The sequence below is a fragment of the Phyllostomus discolor genome, chromosome 4, assembly GCF_004126475.2.
Source record: "Phyllostomus discolor isolate MPI-MPIP mPhyDis1 chromosome 4, mPhyDis1.pri.v3, whole genome shotgun sequence".
In the NCBI taxonomy this organism is placed as follows: domain Eukaryota; kingdom Metazoa; phylum Chordata; class Mammalia; order Chiroptera; family Phyllostomidae; genus Phyllostomus; species Phyllostomus discolor.
Window position 1 is genome coordinate 189,802,061 of NC_040906.2, and position 14,596 is coordinate 189,816,656.

The window sequence follows — 14,596 nt, forward strand, 5'->3', positions numbered from 1 at the left end:
TAGCTGAATTAGTGTCAGGTTTCTTATAGGAATCATGGAAATAGAAAAACAGTGGCAAAACAAAAAGGAGGTGGTGCAGCTACTTTAATTCTGATGTCATTGTTTGCTTTGTTTGAAAAATATGGAACGCTGATTTAGACGGCTCTTTTGGTGGTGGGTTTAGTGTCATCTTCACGTGCGTGGTAATTGGCGTGTCCTCAGGTCCCGCGTCTTAGTCAGGTGGCTGCCTTGACATCTCAGAGGAGCCCCCAGGGAAGCAGTTGTTTTTCATCTTTAGTGGGAGGCTTCCCCACCTTCCTAAGCAGTGTTTCCGGGTCTTTCCCACCCTTTCTAAACCCTCAACCTGCTCCTTAATTCCTCAGAAGACGATCCTCCTCCTTCCCCATTCATCCTAACACGCTTCTCTTAACCCTACATCCCTTTTTTCACTGTTTTGGGAGAGTGTGTTTCCACACTTCTCCAAAGTGAATCCCCCCATCGAGCTTCTGCTCTTGGGACTGGCTGGACATTGTGACACCCCTGTGGTAGGCAGAATAATGCCACTTGAATCACATCCAGATCCTATTCCTAGGAACCTGTGAATACGTTACTTACTTTACATGGTGAAAGGGACTTTGCAGATGTGATTTGGTGATATTGAGATGGGGAGGTTTCCAGAGTTATCTGGGTGGGCCCAATGGAATCACAAGTGTTCTTATAAAAGAAAGGGGGAGGCAGAAGGGTCAGAGTCAGAAAAGCAGACTTGGTGACTCAAGCAGAGGTCAGAAGGGCGTGGGGCCGCAAACCAAGGAGTGTGGGGAGTCTCTGGAAGCTTGGAAAGGCAAGAAATGAATTTTTCTCTAGATCCCCCAGAAGGACTGCAATTCTGTTGACCCCTGATGTTAGCGGTGAAACTCATTTGGGATATCTAACCCCCAAAACTGTAAAATAATACATTTGTGTTGTTTTCAAGCCATTAGATTTGCGGTAAATTGTTATCATAGCAAGAAAAAATTAAAATATCCTACCCCCTGACTTTCCCTACCTTTTTCTCCAAGTTCAGAGGAGGCATCGATTATATACAGATGACTATACCCAATAAGTAGAGGTCAGGATAAGGAAATTTCAGTGATAAAGATGATCAAACTGTTTACTGTGTCATTTGATAATAAAGTTGGTGAGTTAAAAGGGGTGAGAGAAGAAGTACTCCCTTTTACGTAATGAGTACTTGGTGAGGCCACAGATGGGTGATATTCCATATTGAATTGCAGCAAACTGAACCAGTGAGATCTTTCAGTAAATACGAACAATAAAGGAGTGATTCTCAAATTTAAGTAATATATATATTAACAGAAATAACTTAATGTTGAAGTTCATTTAAAGGGAAAAAAGCATTTATTATTGGTACTGAGGTATATACACTAATATAAAAATAGGTATAAACTTCTCATGCTTATTATTATATATTATAAACTTTAAAAACATTACCTAAACCCCTAAAAATCAATAAATGCAATTTAAATTAACAACATTGCTTTTATGTGACAGATAATATTTTGCTGAACCTAAACTGCGACTTAAAATATGGATATGGTACTGGTGGTTTGTTGAGTTCAGGAACCTCTTCCACAGCGTGCTTTGTAAAAGCACTCATTTTCTTTAACACTCAGATCCCTACCTAAGTTTCATTCATGCTACCTGCCATCATTTCTTTCTTTCTTTTTTGTTTTTGTTTTCAGAGATAGAAGAAGGTAGGGTGAAAGAGAGGACGAGAAACATCAGTGGGTTGCCTCTTGTTTGCCCCCAAGTGGGGACCTGGCCCGCAACCCAGGCGTGTGCCCTGACAGGGAATTGAAGCTGCAGCCTTCTGGTTTGTAGGCTGGCATGCAATCCACTGAGCTACACCAGCCAGGGCCGCCTGCCATCATTTCAACTGGACTTTCATTGATACAAATGCATCATTTTCTGCTCTTTCTCACTTTCCAGCAACTATGAGTATGGGGCTACTTGGCACTCGCTAACTGGATTAGACACATACACACAATAGTGAAGGCATCAAAATGACAAGCTATCCAGATGATCCAGAATGGGTTTATACATTTCAAATTAAATTCTAGACCTGCACTTTGCACTGTGTGTTCAGCACCTAAAGTCAAACCGTCTTCCGCCACCATATACTAGGCCTCCTCCACTTCCCCACCACCCATCCCTCCGGCAGTTACCACGCTGCTGTGTCCACAAGTTTCCATTTTATATCCCACATATGAGTGAAATCATATGGTTCTTCGCTTTTTCTGATGGACTTATTTTACTTAGCATACTATTCTCATAGTCCACCCATGTTGTCACAAATGACAGTATTTCATCTTTTCTGTGGCTGAGTAGTATTCCGTTGTGCACACATACACCTAGTCTTTGTCCAGTCCTCTACTGAAGGACACTTCGGTTGTCTCCATGTCTTGGCCACCAGGAATAATGCTGCAGTGAACACAGAGGTGAATATATCTTTGTGAATAAATATTTTTGAGTTTTTTTGGTAGATACCTAGGAGAGGGATGGCTGGGTCATATGGTAACTCTATTCTTAATTTTTTGAGGAACTGCCGAACTGTTCTCCAAAGTGGCTGTGCCAGTCTACATTCCCACCTACATTTTAATTATAAATGAAATGAATAGCATTGCACTAACTGTGGCTCCCAGGAATCCATCTGTGGCCTGTTAGAGGCCCAGAGATCTGGAGTAGAGAACTTAAGAAGACAAATTAACAGAACTCAGTGTTTATTAGAAAATCAACCTTTGTGTTACTGTAAAGGGTAAATTTTTTTAAAACTAGCATTTTCAATTTTATGCAAATATTACAAAAAATAGTTTAAAAATCAAATGATGCTAAAAAGCTCATCACAAGAAACAATAATCTCTACCCTCCCCTTGCCATGCTCCCCAGAAATAGTAAATGATGTTAAACTATTGCAGATATTTCTTCTGTGATTTACTTTCTCGTTTGTAAATATACCTATCTTGCTGTTCGTCAACTCATTAATTTCGGATGTTGCCTATTATTGTCTTCCTGTAATGATAGATGAAGACGAATTATTGACACCTCTTTTTTTCTCCTCACTTCTCAGTAAAATTACATCTTATTTTCAATTCATATTCTATGCTTTCATTATTGAAATAAAATATACTGCTAAATCAGGTAGAACACTGTGACTATAGTTCCATCCTTTTGAAAATTTTTGTTTTTTCCTGGAGTTAATGATCACCTTTTTTTTTTTCTATGTGCTTAGTATCAATAATACTCTGTCTTCCCTAACTGTGTAAGAGCTCCGGAAAATGCCTCTCTACACAATCTTCCCTGAGATCAAATCTATCAGACAATAGGATGCACATTATGGTATTTTCTTGGCACTATCACGCCACATGTAAGTACCCTCAGAACTTTGACTTCCTGCTGCAGTCTGGTTTGGTAACTGTCTCAGCCTACTGCACAGCTGTGGTCCTAGCACTTCCCCCGCTGTCATCCTGGAAATTCCCTTTACCTCTCTCCTATTTCCTGATTCCCATTCTTCCTCTTTCTTGGTTTCCTTCCTCATTTAGTGAAACATGTCCTTTGGCTTTCTGAGAAAGCATTTATGGGAGACTTTGTATGTCTCAAATGCCTTTTTGCTATCCTTTTATTTGCTTGATTAGTAGTTTGGCTGGATGTAAACTTTTACAAAATGTAAAAAAAATGTTTCTGATTAAACTTTTCTTACATGTCCATCAGAAATGTGAAGACATTATTCCTTTAAAAGTGCAAGATCATTCTTATTCCTGCTCCTGTGTATGATCTATTTCTTTTTTCCTCTCTGGAACCTTTTAGGATCTTCTTTTTAACCCTATTATTACGAAGTTTCACAATGACAAAATTTTGATGTGTTTTTTTTTCATTTATTGCATCGGATGCTTAATGGATTTTTAATCTGGAGATTTATGTCTTTAACTTCCTTCTCCCTTTATTATTGTTTCTCACCTTTGCCCTCACTGGACCTCACATCCCTGAGTCCAGAGCCTTTCTGGTTGAGCTTCTCCACAGAGCAATCCTCAGATACCCTGAAAGGATGGAGAGAACTTATTTGGCTTCGTGAGTGGGATTTGGGACCTTCGGGTCTAACTGTTCACTTTCCTAATTAGAAAACAACAAAAAAAAATCAGCTGTCAAATGATACTCTTATATTTTCCCCACCTTTCTACTACTTTTGATATTATCTTCACTTGATGAATATTCATCTCAGATGTCTTAGTCTTTTCAGAATCTACCAGGAAAATTAGCTAGGCTCTCCGTTTCCTAGTCTGCCACCACCCAACCCCATTTCTGTCAAGCACACTTCTTCTGTTGAATCATTTACTATTACATACTGTGTTCTTGCCCTCAGTCATTGTGGTGTGGCGTTTATGGATTCATTTCCCCTGGTTTCCCTGATGTTAGAGTTTTTATTTCTGTTTCTCCTTCTTTGGTTTGCTATTGCATTTTATTTTTTAAATTACATTTATTGATTATGCTATTACAGTTGTCCCATTTTCTCTCCCTTTGCTCTCCTCCATCCAGCACCCCAAAATCCCTCAGGCAATCCTCACACCATTGTTCATGTCCATGGCTAATGCGTACAGGTTCTTTGGCTACTCCATTTCCTATACTCCACTTTACATCCCCATGGCTATTCAGTACCTACCTATTTGTACTTCTTAATCCCCTCACCTCTTCACCCATTCTGCTATATCCCCCTCTTCCCTGATAACCACTAAAATGTTCTCTGTATCCATGATTCCATCTCTGTTCTTCTTGTTTGCTCAGTTTGTTTTTCAGATTCAATTGTTGATAGATATGTATTTATTGCCATTTTATTGTTATAGTTTTGATCTTTTATTTTTTCTTAAATAAATCCTTTTAATATTTCATATACTAACAGTTTGGTGATGATGAACTCCTTTAGTTTTTTCTTGTCTGGGAAGCTCTTTATCTGCCCTTTGATTCTAAGTGATATCTTTGCTGGATAGAGCAATCTTGGCTGCAGGTCCTTACTTTTCATGACTTTGAATATTTCTTGCTAATCCCTTTTAGCCTGCAGACTTTTATCTCACAGTCTTATGGGAACTCCCTTGTAGGTAACTAACTGCTTCTCTCTTGCTGCTTTTAAGATTCTCTCTTTATCTTTAACATTTGGAATTTTAATTATGATGTGTCTTGGAGTAGCCTGCTTTGGATCTATCTCCTTCCCTCCCAACTTCTGGGCCCACCCATGCTGCTTTTACATATGAATGGCTGGTCTTGGCTCATGCCAAGCAACAAGCAACCTCTCTAAATCCTCTCAAACAAGCAACAGCCAGACCCAATGAATGCCCGACTCCCATACCTCTGCTAAGTGGCCTCAAGCCCAGTATTAGCAGCAGCCAGCTTTGGTTCACAGTTTGGCTTCACTTGGAATCTCCAAGCCCAAAACCAGTAGCAGCTATCTCAGATTGCTTTATAGCTCAGGCACAATGGCCCAACACAAAATATAGGTGGGGGGCTGACCTTGGCCTCTATTGCCCCGGAAATCCCAGGGCCTGTGCTGCTAGTGGACAGCAACAGACCATGATGAAGCACTATTTCCCTGCCCCCACACAGCTGATCCTCCATGGAGGGCAGAGGTTGGTGGTCAGTGGTCACAGCCAGTCCTTGCAGCTGACTGGCCTGGGTAAATGCCTCCCATTGACCTGCCAACAGCAACCAAGGCTCAACTATAAGAGGAGGGAATACTCAGCCCACACAAAAGGTGCACTTTGTGTACCCAGCTTGGTTGAAGGGGAGGCTGTGTCACTGGACCCTACAGGACACCTAATACATTAGGCCATACTACCAAGACAGGGAGTCTAGCAGCTCTGCCTAGTACATAGAAACAAACACACAGAGGCTGCCAAAGTGAGGAGACATAGAACCATGACCCAAATCAAGGAACAGATCAATGCTCTAGAAAAAGAACTAAACAAAATGAAGGTAAGCCATCTATCAGATGCAGAGTCAAAGCACTGGTTATAAGGATATTCAAGGACCAAGTGAGGCCCTCAGCAGCATAAAAAAGATCCAGTCAGAAAGGAAAGATACACTAATTGAGATAAAGACCAATTTACAGGGAAACAACAATAGAGTGGATAAAGCCAAGAATCAAATCAATGATTTGGAACATAAGGAAACAAAAACCAACCAATCAGAACAACAAAAAGAGAAAAGAATCCAAAAATATGAGGATAGTATAAGGAGTGCCTGGGACAACTTCAAGTATTCCAACACCCACATCATATGGGTGCCTGAAGGGGAAGAGAAAGAGTAAAAAACTGGAAATCTGTTTGAAAAAATAATGAAAACTTCCCTAATTTGGTGAAGGAAATAGACATGCCAGTCCAGGAAGCACCGGAGTCCCAAACAAGATGCTAGTGCATTCTAGCAGAGAAAGAAGTTAGAAAGATCTTTACAATGCTGTCTTGGAGTCACGAAGACCTGTTTAACTATCACAGCAGTTCAGTATTGAAACGAATTGTCCCTCAAGTAAGAAGCTAAAGTTTCAGAAATATGCAGTAGAGCCTGGTTGTTCTTTCTCTTGATGACACTGGAGAAGCTGCATGGGGAGGTGGGGTGGAGAGTCAGATTAAATGACTCATTTAACATCTCTTTCAAATGCAAGAGTTTATGAATTCTATACGTTTCTACTATGGGCTTAAGGGAAACAGATATCATATAATAATTAAGATTATATACTTGAAAATCAGGCAGCTTCCCTATGAATTCCAGATCTGTCTCTTACTTAGGCTATATTTTAATTTCTTCAATTTTCTACCCTGCAAAACGGAGACTACCTATTTCCCATGGCTGTTGTGGGACTAACACAGGAAATGTGGTCTTGATAACAAACACATAATATGTTACAATTCCAGTAATGATGCCTTTATGTGAAGCCTTTGAAATGGGAATTAATATTTTCTACCCTAATGTTTTGAAATTGTTGCTGTCCAAAAACAAGTTCAAGTCTGAGAATCTATTGTTATTATTTCCTAGTTGTGGTATACATGCACTTGATCTGGGTTAGATCTGGCTTGGGGTGAGGAGGAAATCTTTGTATGCTCTGTTCCTACTCAGCAATCACCTCTGTGTTTGTAGAATAAAGGAAAATGTGGGCTTGTGGCTGAGCAGAGATTATTTTCAATTAGTCTAAATACAAAACCGGGCAGCAAGTTACACTGTTCGATTCCTAACTGGCACCTCTTTAATTTGTACCAGCTGTGTGCAGTTGGTCTCCAGAATAAAAAGTATGATTCACATCCTATGCAAAGAATTTGGTTTTCTTCCTTTTAAGCAAGAATAAGACAAACAAAGATTGTCTTCAGTAAAGGACAATGTGAACTAGCTTTGCAGCATAAACTCATTTGAAATTTACACAAATATTTGGTGGTACACGTGTGCTTGAAAAGAGCTCCCCATCTTAAGTGGCCTTATTTAACTATACATAAATACTTTTGCATGATAACAATAGAAACATGAATTTCTCATAAATAATGCAGATAAATTTTAGGGTAAGCTCCTTTGCCCTGATTCTCTGTTTCATCTGAATTAACAGAATTTGGCCACATGCATTCCACCAGGGAGATGTAGTTCATGTCAATACTTTGTTCAAGAAAGGTCAGAATAAGGTTCGTTGTATTGTAGTTATACTAGACTCCTCATCTTTGAAAGGCTGCTTCCTGCCACTTTGTTGAATGTAGTAGAGACTCAGGACCATGGGGACTGTGTTGCCTTGTTTATTTATAACGTGTCCACTAAGGATAGAGCTGAGGTTTTTTTTAAAATACTTTCTTTAGGTATATTTTAAAAGGTTTTACTTTATTTTTATTTTTAGAGAGGGGGAAAGGGAAGGAGAAAGAAAGGAAGAGAAACATCGATGTGAGAGATAAACATCAATTTATTGCCTCTCGCAGGCCCCCAACCAGGGACTGAACCCACAACCCAGGCATGTGCCCTGACTGGGAACTGAATCAGTGACCCCTCACCCTGCAGGATGACATCCGACCCACTGAGCCACGCTGATCAGGGCTAGAGCTGAGTTTTCATGGCTGCCAAAGGCTTCAGCAAGGACATTCCCCGGGAACAGGCTTCAGTCTTCTAGCCTTTGAGTTCCAGCAGGCGGGCTTAAAGGCCACAGGGCTGAAGCATGGTGATGTTCTTCCCCTCGTTTCTGTCTAAATCTTGCGTCATCCATGGTTTTTCCAGCAGAGTTCTAGGATGTCCTTTGGGGGCGGGTCTGCTTGCTGCTGCAGAGTGGCAGGAAAATCCTGATGGCGTTTGAATAATCATAACACAACCTCAGGGGCAGTAGCTCCTGAACTCCAGGGGCACAGTCACTTTGTGGTGTCCCCTCCTCTGTCTCCTGTTTCCTACAGGGAACTTGGGAATAATGTCTCATTTGAAAAAAAAACAAAACAACAAAACTATGGCAACAAGATACTAAAATTAATGACACCCAGAAGGTGATGATATGGATCAACTGAAATGTCCATCGCTGGTGGTCCCCACATTGAGATGGTCAAGCCACCCAGGGCCTTGGACTGGGACCCCCCATCAGGTATATTTCCCCCCCCCACCTTTCCTCTTCTCAGTCCTCCTTGTTTGGTGGGTACGGTGGGATCTGGAGAATCTTGGTGAGGGAGGGGCCTCACAGATCCTCTCCTCGCCTCCTTTGCACCCAGGGGTCCTGTCCCGAGCCACCCTCACTTGATCTCACATAGATGGCATTGGACGAAAAAAAATCAGCCCTTCCTAATAAGCTAGCACACCTTGCCAAGAGTTAAATAAAAAATAAATTCTATTGAAATGGTAGATCCATGTGTTTTACTATACAAGCTTGTGTGTCCTTTCAAAGGTTTGACAAAGGCAGTTTTTTCTTCAAATAGACTTTCTGAGGTTTGCTAGGCAATGACCGCAAGCCTCATCTTTCTCTTCTCTGATGGGTATCAGAAGTTCTTTTGATTCTCCTCTTTCAGGATCATGAGTCCTTCTTTCCCTACCCGAGTATCATGGAGCCTCCTTCCCCCGTTGATCACGACGTCGTTCCCCGAAGGGGCCTAAGGTTGAGCTTGTTTGGAGGAAAGCCTGTCATTTGGATGTGCTGGAAAACAGGGGTGTGGTGCTCGCCTAGTTATGATCTGACACATACTCTTCTCCTGTCTTCTTGCAGTGCCGTTGGTACCAAAGATGTTTTTAAATTCTATGTGCGAGGTCTTTTTCTCCACAATAACTTGATGTGGTTTTGATAGGATCTGAACCAACACAGACCCCGAGAATGACAGAGCATAGGTCAGCAGAAGAGGACTGAATGAGTAAATGCCAAGACATCTGATGCCTTATTTTTTAGATCTTCCTTGTGTTCCCCTTTCACCTCTCTTCTGTGGGGCACAGATGCCTAGGCTTTGCTGTCTTGGAGGAAGACCATCCACTGAATTTGTCTGTCTGCCTGTCCAGGCTTTAATACTTTTCCTGCTCTGAATATCTCTTATGTGACTAGCTTGTCCCCCGACTAGGGTAATTTACCACGTGTGCTCCTTAATTTAAGTTCAAGGACTGGGAAAGAAGCACCTCGAGTCAAATCTATGACGGTGTACATAGTTAAATATTATATGAATTAAGCTGTTACAAATGTATACTTTTTTTATATCAAAGATTTTAGCTCAAAGAGGGAAATTTAGTTTTGTATTAATAAGAAAAAAAGCAAGGCCAAGGAAGAAACAGGAAGCTGGGCACTGAGTGAAGTTCGGAGAGGGATAGAAACGGGCCGTTTAAAATCTGTCCTGATCGTGAAATCCCCAGTTCTAGGAAGACAGGGGCAACAACAAATACTAATGTGGTGGGTTTTCAATAATGTTTTTTCCAAAACTAAGTCATTTCATATTAAAAAATGTGTTACATTTCAAAGGGTAACCACGCCTAGATCGTATAATGAAATTGGGAAGTTTAATGGGATTTTGTGTTATCTCTACAAGGATAAGTGATGCAAGTTTAGCTTGACTGCATAAACACTGAAATGAAAATATGCAATCACCTCGAGTAAATGTACAAGATATTGCTTCTGAACTATCTTATTTTGATACAGTTTGCCTGTATTCTGATAAGACTCTAAGTTGTCTTTGGAACTTTGAACTTATAAATATTAAGTCATGGATATTTTTATTTTTCAAAAGACCCCTGAGAAATTGGGGTTCTGTACTGGTGTCATCTGTAATTAAATTAAAAATGTATGAGTTTTTGGAAAACAAAATTCTGCCAGATGATTTTTTCAAAATATATGAAATCTGAATCATGGGTCAAGGAGACTTTCAGGCTGAACCTCAAAAGCCTGAATTTGCATGTATGTTATTTGCATACAAAGTCTGTCTTTGATCTTCCTGCAGAAAATTAAACACTTTGAACTGGCCTGGCACTGGGATGGAGGTGGTGCTAACTGGGCAAATCACTTGGCTTTATCAAATGCGAATAAAATATGATGATATTCATGATATATTAGGTTGCTAAGGGAATGAGGAAGTGTTGAATGGTATTTACAAGAAAATGCTTATGGATCAGGAAAGGAAGACACATTTAAAGAGTTTTAAGATAAAGGCAAAATGTAGGAGTACTAACATTTAATTGAATGTGTCATAGAGAAATGAAAAAGGAGTTGGGAAGAATCAAGTTGACCAGCATCCACTCGGATAAATGAATTTGTGCTTTTAATTGTGTAGTAAGTCACAGGAGACACGACTGAAACCCTTTACATCCTCTAAGAGCAGACTGGACTAGCTCTTGACCTCTCTTCCAAAACCAAATATTAGCACCAAGAAAGGAAGAGTGACCCAAAGCTCCCACTTCTGAGAATGCGGAACTGGCAGCTGTGACCAGGACCTCTGACTCCAAGCCAGTGGGCGCGAGTGAAACCAACAATTGGTGTTATGAGCACTTACAGAGCCGTACAGAATGGTGGCTGGAGAATGAACCTGGGACCAAGGAGCTGGAATCCACATCCTTTTCTGGGATCACTTCTCAACACAGAAGTACTACACAGAAAATGTTGAGCTTCCTCCAGTACTGGACTTTATTGCTTATAGTGATATTGGGGTGGGTTTCCTGGAACTCTGAGTCAAGTAAAGAAAATAAGAAATTATTCTTGCTTGCTTAAAAGAAAGGTACTACACTTACAGAATCCCTCAAATTAAGTAGGGTCATTGTAATTTTAGCACAGAATTAGAAATATCAATGTAAACTTTAAAAGAAAACTTTTGTAGCTTTGATGATTTTGTTGAAGTAACCCAGGAACAATGTTACCCCATGGTCTTGTTCTCTATATTTTTTTTTCACTAAAAGAACATTGGATTCTTGGAGAAACATCTCAGTCTATGCTTGGCCTAGTATATAAGATAGCTTGGATCATTTTGTGCCTGAAAGCAAGAAAGCTTTCAAGGATTAATAAAGTCCTATCAAAAAAAGACATAGGAACCTGCATTAAAGAAGAGCTACCACTGGCCAGAGTTGTGACATTAAAAATAGTAATGAATCCTCCAGTCAAATGAAACACATTTAATGTATTTAAAAAAATGAACAGATTAAGAAAAAAAACCCTCATAGTTACAGGCAACAGCATGGTGATGAGCAGAGGGGGGAGGGGGTGGGAGGAAGTAGAAGATGGTGTGGGGGGATGGGTGCTGATGGACGGAGACTTGACTTAGGGCAGTGAACACACAGTACGATGTACAGATGGTGTGTTCACCTGAAACATAGAATTTTATTACCAATCTCACCCCCATCAATTCAATAAAAAAGAAAAATGCCATGATTTCCAAAAGATGAACAAAAAGAAAAAAATTACATGAAATCTTTCAAAAGAAGATGAAGGGACTAGAATTTATTACTGCTGAGCCTTGTTATTTATTTAGCATTATTGGCTTATTTATTGTGCTTATAAAAATACAAAAATTAGCTAATGTGAAATATATCAGAAGACATTTTCTGACACAAGGTGGGAATGTCAGTAGAAAGACTCTATGACATGTAACTACAAGTCAGACAAAAGTCAAGGGAAGTGTACAAAATTTATTTGTATCAGTTTTTAAATGATGCCTAGGATAGGGAAAATTGCATCACATACAAATGTCTTTAAAGGTAGATGGAACAGGCAAGCACTATCACAAGGCACAAAAGGAGGTCAAGTCCAGCGAAGGTTCAGGAAAACAATAGTTCAAGAGGTGATGGCTGGGCTGTCAGTCAAGCCTACTTGTGCATGTTGACACAAAGCCACAAAACGCAGCAGGACAGAACACATCTTCAGACAAAAATAGATGCAAACAAAAGAGAAAAGGTCGAGGGAGCCAACTAAGCAACTACAGGAGACTGCCGTGCAGAAACCAGAGAAACTAAAACCGAAGAGAGTCAAGTCCATTAGTGTCACATACCAAGTCTCACCTGTGGTCCTCGCCTGTCTCTTCTAACTAATCCAGAGGTATTTGTGTGGATTCTTTTATAAATGCAAATTGTCAGTAGCTCTAGGAGGACATTTTAAAGGAAATAACCCCGACCTCCATTCTCTTTTTTCCATATTTAGGCGACTGCTTTTTTTTTTTTTTAGTGCAAATGCTTTGAAAAAAGTGAATACTGTCTTTTGTGTCAACCAAAACTTCTGTAAGCTGCAGAAGGGCAGTTTTAACAGCCTACAGTCTGAAGTGTAACTAAATAGCAATTTGAAGTCATAATCATGTATTCCACGTGATAAAAATTTTAAATGACTAACCTTTTAAAACCTATTTTCTAAGAATTATTCCCACAAATGTCTGCTGTATGTTCTTAGCTCTTCCATTAGAACTGTGACCTCTTTCATAGTGGTAGTTATCCAGTTTTCCTTATTATTTGGTTAATGTGTTATGAAAATTGGAAAATATTGAGCATGTGGTGTTATGTTCTAAATTATAAATTGGAGGGAAATTAGGTCTGACAGCTTATCAATATTTATTAAAACTAGTATTTGAGATCCTCTATTAAAAAACAATTTCCCTACAAATTCTATGATAGAAAGTCACTGGAAAGGTTGCTATGGATTATAACTCATGAATTTTTAAATTTTTAGCATCTGTATTAAGAATTGTTTACAAAGTGTCATAACGTCTGTGGACTGACCATGGAATAAAGCATTCAATTTTGAAAAGAATGAAGTGAAAAGGCATCTATATATTTTATGATGTTATCAGTTTATAAGTCTTTACAGTCAGAGATATTTACATAGTTTAAAAACCCAAACGCATCACGTGCATTCTCCTGGATGGGAGTTGTAGATTTCTATAAGTAGATGGAAGAATTAGATCTTGTATATAATGTAAATCCAGGAAAACAGGCTGGGTGATAACTTCTGTCAGAGTTGTGGAATTATTAACATAATAACTACAAGCAGAGTTTTGCATGTATCCTCAGGTCTTGGAAAGTATCCAGGTCCTCCATCTGTCTCTAATAGTAAATAACCTCAATTAATTAGGAAGGGAACTGTCTTTCCTAATAAGTATGCAACTCTTAATCCTCAGAAGATTTAGAATTAAGTCTAAAAAATTGTAAGAGAATAAAAATGATTTATTAATACTAGTGACAAATAGGGAACTATAAGATCTACCAAGGAAAATTAGTCATGATTGTAGCATTTCATTCAGTTTTATTACAATTAGCTATTTGCCTTTATACCCAATAGACAGTGAGTTCCTTGGGAGCAAGGTGATGTCTTTTATCCCAGCATTCCCAACGCAGTACCTGGCCCGGAGTCGGTACTCACTGAACTTTCATGAATGAATAAATGAGGTCCTCAAGGCCGTAGGTGCTTCGGTCCTCAGCAGTATCTTCTTCTGGAGAGACCAGGAAGAGTCTGTCTCATCCCAGTAACACTGAGCTGCCAATTTTGAAGGCTCCCTCCTGCAGCCACTGCCAAATGTAGTGGAAACAGGGGAAAGGATTCCTCTGATGGTTTTTGATGTTTAGTCCAGACCGTGTTTACAAATGCTCCAGGGACCCAGCCCTTGCGTTCTCTGTGAAAAGATGTGAGAAGGTCTGCCTACCACCTGGCTGAGGCAGGGAGATAGTTTTCCTCTCAGACCCCAACTGAACATTTGTCATCAGGAGAGAGAGATGATACATTTTGAAACACTTCCTTATGACAACCCTTCAAATGTTTGAAAACCATGTTTCTTTTACCTAACGATTCCTGCTTTCTTCGGTTGTTTTCCTCTGCCATGGTTCCCTCTTCTAGTTTTCCCATGTTTCTCCTACATATTGTCTCGAAGTGCAGAAATGAGCACAGTATGCAGGTTGTAGCTTGACTGAAGCAGAGAGCAGGGGAACGTTGCTGCCCCTCTCCTGGGCACTGCACATCCATTGTAGCTAAGCTATCTCTGCTTGTTCTTGACTTCATCCTACTTGCAGCCAACTCAGGTCTCTGTGTTTTGTTCTATGTTGTTATTTTTTTAATGTGATATGTTTTAAATATGATTCTCCAATTCCATACTTGTATATTTTGAACTAAGTTGCTATTTTGAATCTAAGGATTTAA